This window comes from Leguminivora glycinivorella, chromosome 11, assembly GCF_023078275.1.
Source record: "Leguminivora glycinivorella isolate SPB_JAAS2020 chromosome 11, LegGlyc_1.1, whole genome shotgun sequence".
NCBI lineage: Eukaryota > Metazoa > Arthropoda > Insecta > Lepidoptera > Tortricidae > Leguminivora > Leguminivora glycinivorella.
In genome coordinates this window covers 1,617,157-1,631,569 of record NC_062981.1, presented here as the reverse complement: position 1 = coordinate 1,631,569, position 14,413 = coordinate 1,617,157, and the positions used below count along the sequence as shown (strand labels likewise).

General features: G+C 34.6%; 1 protein-coding gene across 3 annotated transcripts in view; it reads left to right on the top strand.

Annotated features, from left to right (window-relative positions):
- LOC125230949 (stress-activated protein kinase JNK) overlaps positions 1-14,413 on the top strand; it is a 252,189-nt gene that overhangs the window by 224,820 nt on the left and 12,956 nt on the right. The window lies entirely within an intron of this gene.

Sequence of the window (14,413 nt, the reverse complement as noted above, 5' to 3'; positions counted from 1 at the left end):
CTTGAAACTTGAGCAGTTTCATGTGTCCTTCAGGAAATACATAAGGTACAGCGGGGTAAATCTCGACTGGGGAACAATTGTAACTAATCATTTTTTTCCATTATTATACTATGATATGTTCTTCATGTATCTACCATATATAACCGGTGAACACTCTATTTAACAATGCAATCATTGTAAAACATGGAAAAATGGACCAGTTACATTTGCCCCCCAGTCGAGATTTACCCCGCTGTACCTTACGTGTTTATGTATGTATTTTGTTTGTGTATGTATAGCATTGTCATGGCGGATGTCAATATTTATTACTGCCGAACTTTCATTCGCTATCGAATCCTCAAATATTTATCAATTCCATTACCTTTAATAAAAAATCTCTGGGCGGTGCTGTTTGCCGACTGAAATATTAACATGATGCGACACTCACACAACTTTATAAAACTCCTATCTCCACCGGATATGCCATAGTAATTTCAGTCTTACTGAATTAAGTTACAGACTAATTTACATTGACACTATGACGTAATTTGGCGTATTTTGTAAATTACTTTTCAGGCTGTATTCTCGAATATTCATTTGATGTAGCTTTAAATCCAACCAAATAAAATTTGCTTGTACCTACGTCCGCTCTAAAGCGAAGTCACATAGAGTCAGACCAAAGAGAAGTTGGCAAATACGACCTTCAAATCTTCAATAAAAGAGCGTACACCCATCTTAAATGCGGGCAACGCACCTCCAACACCTCTGGTGTTTCTGGTGTCCATGGGCGGCGGTGATCGCTTACCATCAGGCGACCTGTCTGCTCGTTTGCCTCCTATCCCATAAAAAAAAACACAATTTTGATAGCCTCGCCTGAGAAGGGGTTATGTGAACATCGTGACTCCCTCGTGGTTTAACGATTAAAAAAACATTTTTTGTCCTTCGGCCGGAAATCGTCAAATTTCAGGCCGTTGCACTAAACGAAGTTACCGCTTCCCGACTCCGTCGAACAGAAAAATAGTATACACACCTTGGCCAGTAAAAAAGAAAGCCAGGAATGAACCTCAGCTCCTCCTCTGCCGACAATTACTTGTGATTTGAGACATTTCTTAGCTTAAATAAATAAAATAAATAAATAAATATTATAGGACAATCTTACACATTGACTGAGTCCCACGGTAAGCTCAAGGTGGCTTGTGTTGTGGGTACTCAGACAACGATATATATAATACATTTCATTTCATTTCATTTATTTATTTCATTAAACAATACATGATTGTGTTTGAAACCACGGACATAAAATAGACAATATAAGACAATTTGTATATGCTAAAAATATATAAACTAGAGCAAGCAGTACATTAACTTCATGATTATTATTATACAGGTCATTTCACATTTAGATCAAGCATGCTTGTATTTATACTATTTATACCAATACATAATCCAATTCAATTAAATTCAAATCACATTACAGCTAAAATTAAATTTAAATCATGTCCACTACTGAGTATAGGCACTGGTCTAGCAGGATATTTTTTAGTTTATTTGCAAACTTATGTGTACATGCTACAGATTTAAGGTCTATTGGCAATATATAAATACTTACTTATATATACATATAAAACATCCATGACTCAGGAACAAATATCTGTGCTCACTGCTCATCACACAAATACATGCCCATACCGGGATTCGAACCCGGGACCGCGGCTTAGCAGGCAGGGTCACTAGGTCACTACCGACTACGCCAGATCGGTCGTCAAGTTTACTAGTCTAGGTGCTCTACTTTACTAATCTACGAGTATTATAGCACCGGCGAAGCTCTCAAAATCGCTATCAACTTTGCTTAGTATGGCTCAACAGCGCGAATGTTTTCTTTTTAGAGTTTCTGAATAGCGTAAAACTTCATTATTCAGAACTACATCGGCCAGTTAAAACGTGCGAATTTAGGCCGGAGCTACAATATTAAACTGCGTGCTTGCGAAATGTAATTTCCCGACATACGTGACACTGCAAACTGTTCACGTTGCACATACAACGATTAAATATGCATGCGGACAAAGTGCCAGAGATATGTATACACGACTTTATTGCTTATAAATACCAGTGGTAGGCACTGGGCAGACATTTTCATTTGGCGCCAAAATATAAAGGAATTTTAGTGGCGGACCAGATTTACACCAAAAATGCATTTCTACTACAGTTCTGGCCATATCACGCACTGTTTTGAAGGCCTGGTGGCGGGCCGTATTTTGCCCACCACTGGCTTAAATACTATAAATATTAAGATTGTGGCTACATATTTTTGACGATTTGTCCGGATCTATATTAATACCTTGTACTGTACCATCGTCCACAGTTTTAACCAACATGAACCTGTTTCAAAGGGCTTAGGTCCACCGATGCTCAAAGTGTGTGGATGTTGCCACGATTGTGTAGCGAGATGGGAAACTGAAATTTACTCGCGTAGGCGGTAGTGCACTACATTACCTAGAGTACCCGGGAAGGCTTTGTGAGCTCACTTTCGCAATTTGACTAAATTGCTATCAAACCCAGTTTGATAAACTTTTTAATGGTCACTCAGTGACTATTACTGTGGTTAATATCATTGCTACAATCGCTGTTCTACTTGGTATTTGTAGCCGTTTGTGGTAAATTATTGATGACGATAATGCGACCATCAATACTATTATCGTAATAACGTACTATGTATTATCATAATAACGTACTATGTGTACATTAAATTACGGAATTGAGTTATTATTACGTACGTTATGCATTAAATAATTGAGTGCATATGAATGAATAGGTACATATACCTACATTATAGATAGATAGATAGATAGACGTTTATTGGTACTGATCATACACTGTCAAACATTGTTACAATAATGTTAAAATATTACACAAAAGATGTCTTAATATTATTTGTACATTAAAACAAAACCATACAAAAAAGATCAATAGGACAATTTATATAATATTTAAAAAATCACAATTAAAAATAATAGGTAATAAAAATTATAATAATAAATTAGAATTAATAAATACAATTATGTCGTTTTGAAGGATGTTCTACTCTTATTCATCAAGGAACTCCTTTACTGAGTAATAGGCCTTCGTCAGGCAAAACATTTTTAACTTTTGTATAAATTGACGTTCACTGTCAACATTCTTAAGAGGTGGTCGTACGAAATCCTCGAAAAGTGCATTCGGCGTTTAACAAATGCTGCTCACATTTCTAAATTAAATGAAATAAAATAAATGGAGTTATTATCTTAAAGAGTGTGTCTACAACTTTTGACTATTCAGAATCTCCAATTATTAAAGGTATAATAAATAAACACACGCAAAGTTGACCTAAAATGAGAAAAACGTATGTCGCCGTTTAGTAAACTTTGTTAAAAAAATTCAATACTTTAGTTATAACATTAAGTGATTCTAAAAGCCAGATAAATGGACTAGAAGTTTTGAGGTTTTTTATATTTTTCCTCTCAAAGGCAACAAAGAAATTTTACCTTAAATTTAAAGTATCGTAAAATTTCCATACATTCGCCATTGCTGTCAGAATTCTCCTTTCGATTAGATGCCGTGAGCGGCTCATCAGAGGCAGACGTGTCGCCGGTCGCTCCGCGTTGACAATTAAATTTGACAAATATTTTGACAGAAAATGGTGTACGTACACGAAAAACCATACCAGTGTAAAACTGTGCTCAAAATAAATAGGGTAAATCAAATATGTCAGATGGAGATCCAATCTCATTTAAAATTTAAAGGTGCATGGCTTGTGCATAAAAAATAAATAAAAATATATCACATTATTAAAGAAAATAACGAACACAACCGAATGAGTATAAATGATTTCATTCTAGTTCGGTTAAATTGAAAAAAGTTTCATGTTTTGTTTTACTCATTGGAATACATTTTCATTACGCTGGTATTAACAGTACGTCATTTTAAAAATATATATGACAGTACCTACGTCAAATTTTGTCAACCAAACTTCACAGGTTGTATGTAAATAATTACAATTTAATTTATTCATACATATTCAGATACGTATTAATCGATTCTTACTTAGAATAGAAAAAAGGGGAATGCGAGCGGGTATAGGTATAGTGCTTCTGGTTCAAATTTAATTGACAACATTTCATATTTTTGAGTACAACTTTTTAGTGTTTGATTTGAAAGAACTCAATACTAAAAGATACACGTATTTTTTTATTTTTCCAAAAACTGCTATTTTAATGAGAAAATCCCTTCTTATTACTACTTCGAGCAGAAAGAGCGTAAGTTACAAACGTCAAGACAACAGCTTCGTGACGTCACATGTGTTGTTTCATACACCTAAGAAAACGACAAAATCATTTCTAAAAAAAAAGTTTTAACAGTCAGCTCAAACAGTTCGGTATGTCTGACTGTCAAGTGACTCAAGCGTCACTGTCAACCAATAGTGAATGACTACGAACCATAGACTAAGCCATAAAATTTTTAATATCTTTGCTACGAAGAGTGAGTGTCACTGTCAAACTCAAGTGACATCTCAACTGGAAGATTTTTTTGTTATAATGGCAGCTTTAAATCAGCTATTTGACGTCACTTCCCCTTTAAGCTATTTTTAAGATTTTTTCTACTAAAAATACTGAAAAAAAAATTAAAAAAATTATTTATGTGATCTACAAGCGTATATCTCGAAATGGTTTTCGATTTAGGGACATTGAAAATTTTGAAACGTTGTCAATTGTGTATATAAAAAAATGACTCAATTTCATTAAAGATTTACTTTGTGCATACCGCGAACACGTAGCCGTAAGTTGAAAACAATAATAATTATAAATCACCTAAATACATCGTTGTTTACAAAGCGCTTGTTTTGAATGGCACTTCTCCACTCAACTAGCCAAAATATTCATGGAAAACCAGCTGGTGACCAGCATAAATGACTATGAACAGCCGTGCAAAAATATCTGATTTTCTATAGGGGGCCATAACTATATGACGACATGTTCCCGGCAAAAATTTGTGATGCTCCGTGACCGGCAAAAACATCGTCTCTCTTTCTAGCGTCTCGCGAGCGTATAGCGTCGGGCCAACTGTATGGAAAAAGACGCCGCGTCAGCGCGGCCATACAGTTGGCCCGACGCTACGATCGCAAGACGGTAGATGTGGGAGGGTCCTTGACCGCATACATATCTGATCGGGTCGCTTAAAAATATTTGATTCTTTATAAAAACCTAAATTACACTCTCACCCGCATAAATATCTATCCATTGTTAAAGCAAATATATATCTTACGGGCTAGAAATCATTAATATGTAATTAAAGTGCAATAATAAACCCTACCTGGTTGCCTTACAGTCGTTAATTGTATGAGGTGATTTGACAGTTCACAAAAACGGTATAGACTTGTGTCATTGGATATGTCTGTCTCATCTGTTCTATGACAAGTAAACTTATTGCAAATCTAGTATCAGAAGCCTTTATAGGTACAAGCTTTTATTCAACTTGCCTTGTTGTTAGTTAGGAGTCAAAACGTAGAAGCTAAATTTGACCCACTTTCCGGTTTCCAATTGAGCTGAAATTTTGCACACATATGTAAATCAAGTGACAATGCAATATTATGGTATCATGGAGCTAATCTGATGATGGAGCAGAAAGGTGATCATAGGAACTCTGTTATGAAACGTCGTATCCCCATTGAGTCAGGGGTTTTTAGAAATGTCTCGGAGAGCAATAAATATTTTTTTGCAAAAAAAAAACATTATAAATTGGGAGGTGTAATTTTTTATTATCTCTTACATAGCATTAAGAAGAAAAACCGACCAAGAGCGCGTCAGTGTAGGGTTCCGTAGTTTCCGACATTTTACATAATGACAATTTAATAAATACCGTAATTTGGGGTGAAAAGGGTTCCGGGGGTATATAATGTTATTATATTTCTTGACATATACTTTCTATTTTCCGCAATCAAAGTAGGAAAATAATATATTATGTTTTTTTTATTATTATTATTATTGGTATTTAGGACAACAGCCGTAAATATTCAACTTACATAGGTATTTTTACATAGTCTTAGGCCAATAACAGTTATCTGTTGAGTGAAAAGTATTATACACAATATGTTACTAAAAAAAAATGTGTGAATATTTAAAATTACAGTGAAAATGTGCAAGCCACACATTTTTATTTACAGTTTCATGTCTGTCAAAGTTGACGTTCAAATTTATTGGATTTTTACTCATTTTAATCGTTCATTATCCTTTTGAATGTGTATACACTTCTAAAGTTTATGTATAACAGAAAATCATATGACATATTTTCATTTTTATAATGGTTTTCATGAAGAAAGCGATGCAACTGTGTTAGGGAATTTTTACGGGATGAATAAATATCCGCGGCCTGAGGGGTGAATGGGATCAGGAATGGGGGAATCGGGTCGCAAGTAGGTTTACGAAGGGGCTGATTAGGGTCGGAAGAGGGGTGAATTGGGATGTGTGGTCAATGCTTGTCACATTGTATAAAATATATATAACTTACCTAAAGTGGTATTTTTATGAATGACCTCTCTGTATATGGACGCAATTTATACGTCAATGTATTGCTTCGTAGTTAGACTAGATACAAGAAATTAACACTTAGAAATGTTAATCACACTTCTGTCTACCTCCACGTTTCTACTTAACTCCGCAAAAATCACCCATGGTTATATGCTATAATATAGACGGATTACTTTAAAATAAAAATCATAAGTATGAAACTATACAACTAGGGAAGAAGTAAAATTATTTTATTGAATCATTTTTGATTTGTTCTTTTTCAAGTTTATATAAATAATAAATTTTCAATTCGCTCAAAGGTTGGAAGAGATCCCTTATAGGGATAAGTTCGCCTTTGTACATCATAACTTTACTGTATTTTTATGTCCTAACTTGTCTTATGTACAATAAAGTGTTCACATACATACATACATATATTGAAATAGATATCATACACGAAAGAAAAAAAAAAACGACAAGGCCCACGGTGACTGAGCCGGGAATCGAACCCGGGTCTTCAGCTTACGCAGCTAACGTTATTACCACTAGGCCACCAGGCCAGGTTAAAAAAACCGGCCAAATGAGAATCTATTTTCGCACAATTGTTAAACTAAATTATTTTTACTAGGAAAAATTATTTTTACTAGTTACCTCCAAAATACCAAATAAAATTGGGCTACATAGTACATCGTTTTCTGAAGATTTTGGGTTCATGGGGTCGGAACGGGTATACCTAACGTAATTTATGGTGAATAGGGCCAAAACCGACTTTTGAACGTCGATAGCAGTTTTTTTATATGTGCCATGCTAATTTTTTACACAAAAAATCTTCCGGCAGTGTGAACTTCGGTTTGTCTTTGAAAATATGTCGTTTTATTTAGTAATTTTCGCTCACCCTAACGTTGGAGTGAATAGGGTCGGGAAGGGGGTGAATAGGGAAAAGGGTTGACTCTTTCGGATTGCGAACAAAATATGACCTGTCACGAGCGTATTATATTTATTTTACCAAAAAATAAGGATTTAATATGTTATGAGTGGTCGGTAATGAAATCTACACATATTATGATAACCCTTAACCAACCTTTATAGTTAGATGGTGCTCTGACGCGGTGAATAAGTAAGTATGGTCGTGGGCAGTGCGGATAACGTGTCAAAATATAAGCATAGTTTGTTGCTATTTTTCATGTTTAAATAAACTTCTAAACTAACGTAGTGGGTATTAAAGTAAAAGGTTCACAGTGAATATTAGGTTGCCAGAAATGTGTTCAGCTATACCATTGTATTGAATTTTGTATCATAAAGTCAAACTAGGTATTTACTACTAATGATTTACTCTGTGGGGTGTCTTTGATCACTTGCATGGGGTAACATTTACCATAATGACACATAGTTAATTATTGTCTGATTTTGTCACGGTACTTGTTGAGGCTGATAATTTGATCGCTTCTTGTGATAAATATTGAAATAATTGCAAATAAAGTTGGTTTTTCGAAGATGTTAATTTTTATTCTTGATCAAAGTAACCCCAAAATAGTGTTAAAGAGTTGTAATATTTGACTGCAAACCATTTTTTTTATCTTTTCTTGACATAAAATACTTTTGTAAGGGATTACATTCAATTATCATTACATATACATATACGAAAATATTATGTATGTTCGGAAAAATATCCACGAATTCAAGCTTAACAGTGACATCCATAACTATAACACAAGGAACAAACATAAACTTGCTGTGACCGCCCACCGTCTCCGTAAGGTTGGTACGTCTTTCGTCGGGAACTGTACACGTTTTTATAACAAAGTACCAACCGATATAGTGGATTTGCCATTTGACAAATTTAAGGCACGCATTAAGCGTTTGTTGTTATGTAAGGCGTACTACACTGTAAAGGATTTTATAGATGATAGGGATGCCTTTAAGGTGGTTGCTTGTCAATAGATGAATGAAGTCGTATATATTTTTTCATTTTCTCTGCATTGTGTAATTAAGCATACTAGTGTTCAATTGACGTATGAGAACATATTCTCGTCTGATTATATTGTTTTTATTTAAGTTTAGTTGTGGACACTTGGAGACCTTATACATCTCCAAGATTATGTGTTTAATGTTTATCTTACTTTAATTTTATTGTATAAATCTATATTTCCTTCCTTTGTAACATACGAGCACAGAATATAGTGTCTTACAGCTATGTTTTATTATTTGAATATTTAATTTAGCCTGGCAGCTTAAACATGTCATGCACACTTAAAAGTCTTTGCTGCGGTGGCGTCGTTGATCGGGTCGCCACCTTCCCGAATAAAGGTTGAGGGAGGCGATGGCTGAGATATGCGTCATACTCGTGAACGGGTGCCGTCTGTGAAGACCGGTCTGTTTAAGCTTACTGGGGCTGTTATAACTTAGTAACTTCAATTCTAATTTTTATTAAATTAGGACACTTTGTTCGGTTGTCGTTTGTTTCCTTTCTTTTAGTGAATATTTTAAATATATGATTTTGACTCATGGAGACCATATACATCTCTAAGGAGAATTAGATTAAGTAGATATACATTTTATTTTTAGTTGTGACATTTAGAGTCATTTGCACCTCTAAAGTAATTTTAGACTTTTTTTTTGTATTTGTACTTTTTATATTAAAATTTAGTGTAGTTCTTGGTTGTAATTCGACATTTAGAGACCTTCTACATCTCTAATTAATTGTATAGAGTTAACTTTAGTTAGAACTTAGAATTAGTATATAATAGTATCAATTGTAATTTCAACTCAATTTTAAATATTTTTTTAAATACCTATGTACATGTGACGTGTAAAAGTGCCCCTGTGGCCTATTTGCTGAATAAATTATTTTGATTTTGATTTTTGATTAAAAAAATATATAGTGTATCAAAGTAACCCCAATGTCAGTTTATGTTTGATCACATCGTTTTTTTTCTGCGTACATTATTTTATTTATTTATTCCTTATTGCACATAAAAAAATAAGTACAAATGGTGGACATAATGCCTTAAGGCATTCTCTACCAGTCAACCACTGGGTTAAAAAGAAACATTTCATACGTGCAGGCATCGTGACAGAAAACAATAATCCTGATATCACTTATTTTGTTACCTTTTTAGATTTTTAGCAGGAAAAGACTAAAGAAGTTGATGGTCCCATTTTTTTTCTTCCTTAGTTACGTTACGTTGACCAATTTTGGAATTTATACTTCTCTAACTCCTACATTTAATGGGTAAAAATACCCATTAAATGTAGAAGCTAGAAAAGTTTAAATTCCCAAATTGGTCAATGTAACCCCAGTTTACGGTAGACACCGTCAACCTATTCTAATAATTCTCTTTTTATTTGAAAGAAAATTCGTTACGATAATATGCATATAAAATATGCAATCTAAGATAAAAAATACTTTTCATATAGTTACAAACTTAGTTCAGATTTTTTTTGTACAACTTTTAAAAATTGTTCTACCTATCAAGTTCAAAATAATTTTCCTAGAAAGTCTTTTTTCTACTCCCGAACTACATATTATTCGTCATTTACAGGGTCGTGCATAGATCTTTAAAACCCTACATAAAAGTCTATTCCCCAAAGCCAGTGTCCGCCGGCTTTCCGCGCATGCGCGCAGTATCGAAAAAACTGAAAACGCATTGTTTGGCTCTGTAACCATGGCAACGCCTTATAATGATGCGGCACGCGTGCGCGGGAAGGCTTTGGGCAGCTGAGCTGACAGTGCAAACCTTTGCGTCAAAATACAGGAAACAGTGTGAATTTCACGAAAGTTATTCAAGAAACCTATTAAAAACTAAGTGCATGGTCGTAAAAAAAGTATTATATGCAACGGTGTTTAACTGAGTCAAAAAATACTCGTGGCGTCTTAATAACAATTTTCGGCTTCGCCTCAAATTGTTACCCACGCCACTCGTCTTTTTTGATCTCCTTTAAACGCCTGTTGCATAAAATACTATTTAAAGTTCTGCTTTTGTGATTTTTTCATATTTGAGAAAACAGCCCTTATGGCCTGAAATACGGCATACGGCAGTGATATTGACATTGACATATGCTTTTTCGTATTTTGATGGTATTTTGACTGCACTGTATTTTTTGCCATGCTAATTTGAACCTTATCTCTGAGCGATGTGTTTTAATTTTCAGTTACATCACAGATGTGTATGATATGTGTACATCTAGGTATTTAGCCATTTAAAAGAAACTACAAGGGGCTTTACAGACGTAGCGACTGCAACTGGTACAGGGCCCAAGCCATAATTTAAAATTATATTGTGATTTTTATATGTATTTGTGGTTTATTTAATACTAAGTATGAGTTTCAACATTTTCAACTCAAGGAACTGAAATTAAGAGAAGGGACTCGGAAATTGGGTAAGATCAAGAGTCTGATGCAGATGGCGATGGCAGTATTGGATAAGATAAGATATGCGTCGATATTCCCTGTCTTTCTTTGTGTCTCTGACATGACTGCTGCTAGGTGTACTCTATTCATTAGGTTTTTATTTTATACACATACTTTATTTTTGTATCAAAATAAATGATAAATTGATAAAAAACCTAACGACCGAAAAGAATAAAGTACCTATCTGTTAGTCTTTAATACACCCCGCATATACGTAATGCACAGCACAGGCCTCCGAAGACCGGCAGGGCAATCATGGTCGCGCGATAAATGGTATAACATCGGGCCGTCCCTATCGCACTTACAAATAGTGTGATAGGGCTGATGTTTTATCATTTATCACGCGACCATAATAATTGTCTGCCTGGAGGTATCGGCCTTTAGCCCTTCACACACGTCTTTGAATAATGTTTGCGGGGATAGGCAGGCTGACGATTTTTAATCTAAGTATAGAAAAGTAACGCAAAATGTAGTGCAAAGTAATTTGAAATACACCTAGATAAACAATCAATTGAATAAGGAACGTTATCTACATATTTAGGTAAATTAAATTCACATGAGACATGAACAGAGAAGGAAAGCTAGATGATGCGTATTTTTTCTCTGTCTTCTTGTATGCTACCTTTTTACAGTTTTAATTTCTCAAAGGAGGTCAGTAGTTGACTACAAACTCAAAATAACACTCTTGAAAAAAATTAAGGGTCACTGACCTTTCACAGTAAATTGAGGTAGTGTGAGTGAAGGGTGTTTGTGTGTGTAATGGGGTAATTTGACAGATTTTGAAAATTCTCCCTGCTCTACCCCCTCTTAATTGCCTCAGGAATCTTATTATATACTTGAGCGCCCATTATCTTGAGAGACTTACCCGTTTTCTGTAGTCTATGCGCAGGGATTGCCAGCCCAAGTTTCCTCCTTGCGAAGTTACTCCGTGCTAAGGGGAACTCATTTGGATTCCTTCTCACGTACTTACTCACCTCGAGGATATAGAGTGAAGGCACTGTCAACACTCTGAGGTGGATGAAGAGTGGTCTGGCTGCCTCATCCGGAGGAACTCCGCATATTAAGCGAATAACTTTTTTCTGGATTAAGAACGGCCTGTCTCTGTCGGCGGCTAATCCCCATAAATCAATTCCACTGGTGAGATGGGTGTGGAAGTAGGCAAAGTACGCTGTCATTAAATTTTGCCGAGTTAGCGTCCGCTTCAGGCGAGATATAGCGTAATAGGCAGAGTTTAGTTTCTGACATATGGCGTCAATGTGCTCTCCCCATTGCAAACTTTTGTCAAACGTGAAACCTACATAGCGAGCGTGGTGCACAGGTTCGATTCGATCACCATCGACATTGATATCGAGTGTCGACTGCGCTACACAGCTGAGTGAGAAGTGTATTAGGCTCGTTTTACCTATGTTCAATTGCATGCCATTGACGTCGAACCAATATTGGAGTTTAAGTGTTACGTGCCTTATGTTACTCTGAAGTTCCTCGTGGTCGCATCCGTTCACAATTGCACTTGCATTAAGTTATCATATATTTCAGGCGTTGTCACATAAAATTATGTAATAAATGTATTAGAATAAATAATTATAATTATGTAATTATTAAATAGGCTTTACTTTTAAACTAACAAAGCCTAGTGTTTTTATTACCATGGTGACGTCTAGGTTTGTGAGGCAATTTGTTATTTTAGAATTATGTGTTCATTAATTCATTTAATTAACACTGGACCTTTTACATTTATGTCGTACGGTTTAGTCTTTAACGTGTCCTATTTCATTGTGGTGTATTTTAAAACTAGGTGGGTTTTCTAAGCTATTCATTTAAATGTAAGACATTTTCTGATATGTTTTCAGCTTCATACCGCTAAAGAATTGGCAATTTGGCAGGGTAATCTACAATTATGATAGGTAGAGCGATGGTATCGTGCTATAAACTTTGCGAGATTCTTTAGTATCAGCATAGACTAAACTAAATAAAGGAAGACATGTAACTCAGTACATCGCTACACGGCCTACTTAACGCGAGTTATCGTCGCTGGTACCTCTTAGTTTTCGAGTTATTTACAGATGGCGCTATTTTCAATGTTTAAAAGTGCCGTCTAGTGAGATAATAATTAATTACATTGCCGAGTAACCATATCTGAATATGATTCAATATTTTGAGCCGGGCGGCTCCTTGTTTTTTGGCTTAGGGGTTAGTGTATTTGACTTGCACGTCTATGATCCCGAGTTCGAGACCCAGGTCCGGATTTTTTTTTAATATGTTTGAAAAACAGTTATATTGTTGTTTTTTACTTTTTTTTATATATAATTGAATATTAGAAAAATAAGTATGATTTAAAGTTGAATTATAGAAAAGTAAGTATTGTTCGCGCCTACTTGTTGTCTGTTTATAAAAACCATAGGTATAGGTCCTATACCTACTCGACTCTCTAATCACTTGCCGCCGAAGTCAAGAGGACGGAATAAAATAATAGGTCATATGAATTATTTAAATCATGAGTTGTATAGTAGGAACATTAAATTGTAGGTATGTAACCTCAACAAATGTACTAGTAAACCCTCAGTACCAAAAAGTACGGAAGAACCGGGATTTACCGGTTCTTTCCCAGTACCGGAAATCTCAGTCACGGTTCTGGGACTGGTACCGGTTCTGCATTCCCTAGTAGTGAGGTGTTTTATGAAAATGAAAAAAATTCTATCTTTTTATTGTATCGTCCAATTTTGACAAAACGTATCTCAAATGAAAGGTACTGTCACTATGTACTTTTCGGTGTAAGAAAAATATATTATTTCTGACTTTCTGGCAAAGGAATTTCAAAGTGGCCATATAAAGCAAATTTTCCCAACTTTGGCAACTGTATCTTAAAAAACGCTAATCCGATTTCGATGCGGTCTTTAGTTTTCAACTATAAATTTATCTGTCTTTGATATAAAAAACCTCATATATCGACATTGTACATTTTGTCTGTCATTCTTTGAAGTTATTCAGTGCGAGACGTAAATTTACTTTTTTTAATTTTTTTCTTACTTTTTTTATAATAATTTTTGTTTAAATTTTTTTTAATTACTTAAAGCAATACCTTTCATTTGAGATACGTTTTGTCAAAATCGGACGATACAATAAAAAGATAGAATTTTTTTCATTTTCATAAAACACCTCGCTACGCTCGGTTTCCTAAGGGATGAAATTTCAATATTTTCGGAAAAAATCGTTTACTATGATGTCTACTATCACCATGCAAAGCGGCTTGCTTCCATCCAAAAGTGCAGCTTTTGGCCAGAAATTCTCCATAACAAGTATGACTATAAAAAAGCTCGTGTTATTATTTTGAAGTTTATTAATAAACGTTACGAAAATTTATGTTTAAGTAAATAAATAATTTTATTTTTAGCAAAGTGCCTTTCTTTTTCTGTATACCTCATGTTCATTTAAGCAAAGATTTCTTTATTATAAATATTATAATAAAGAAAATTTGTTACTTTTC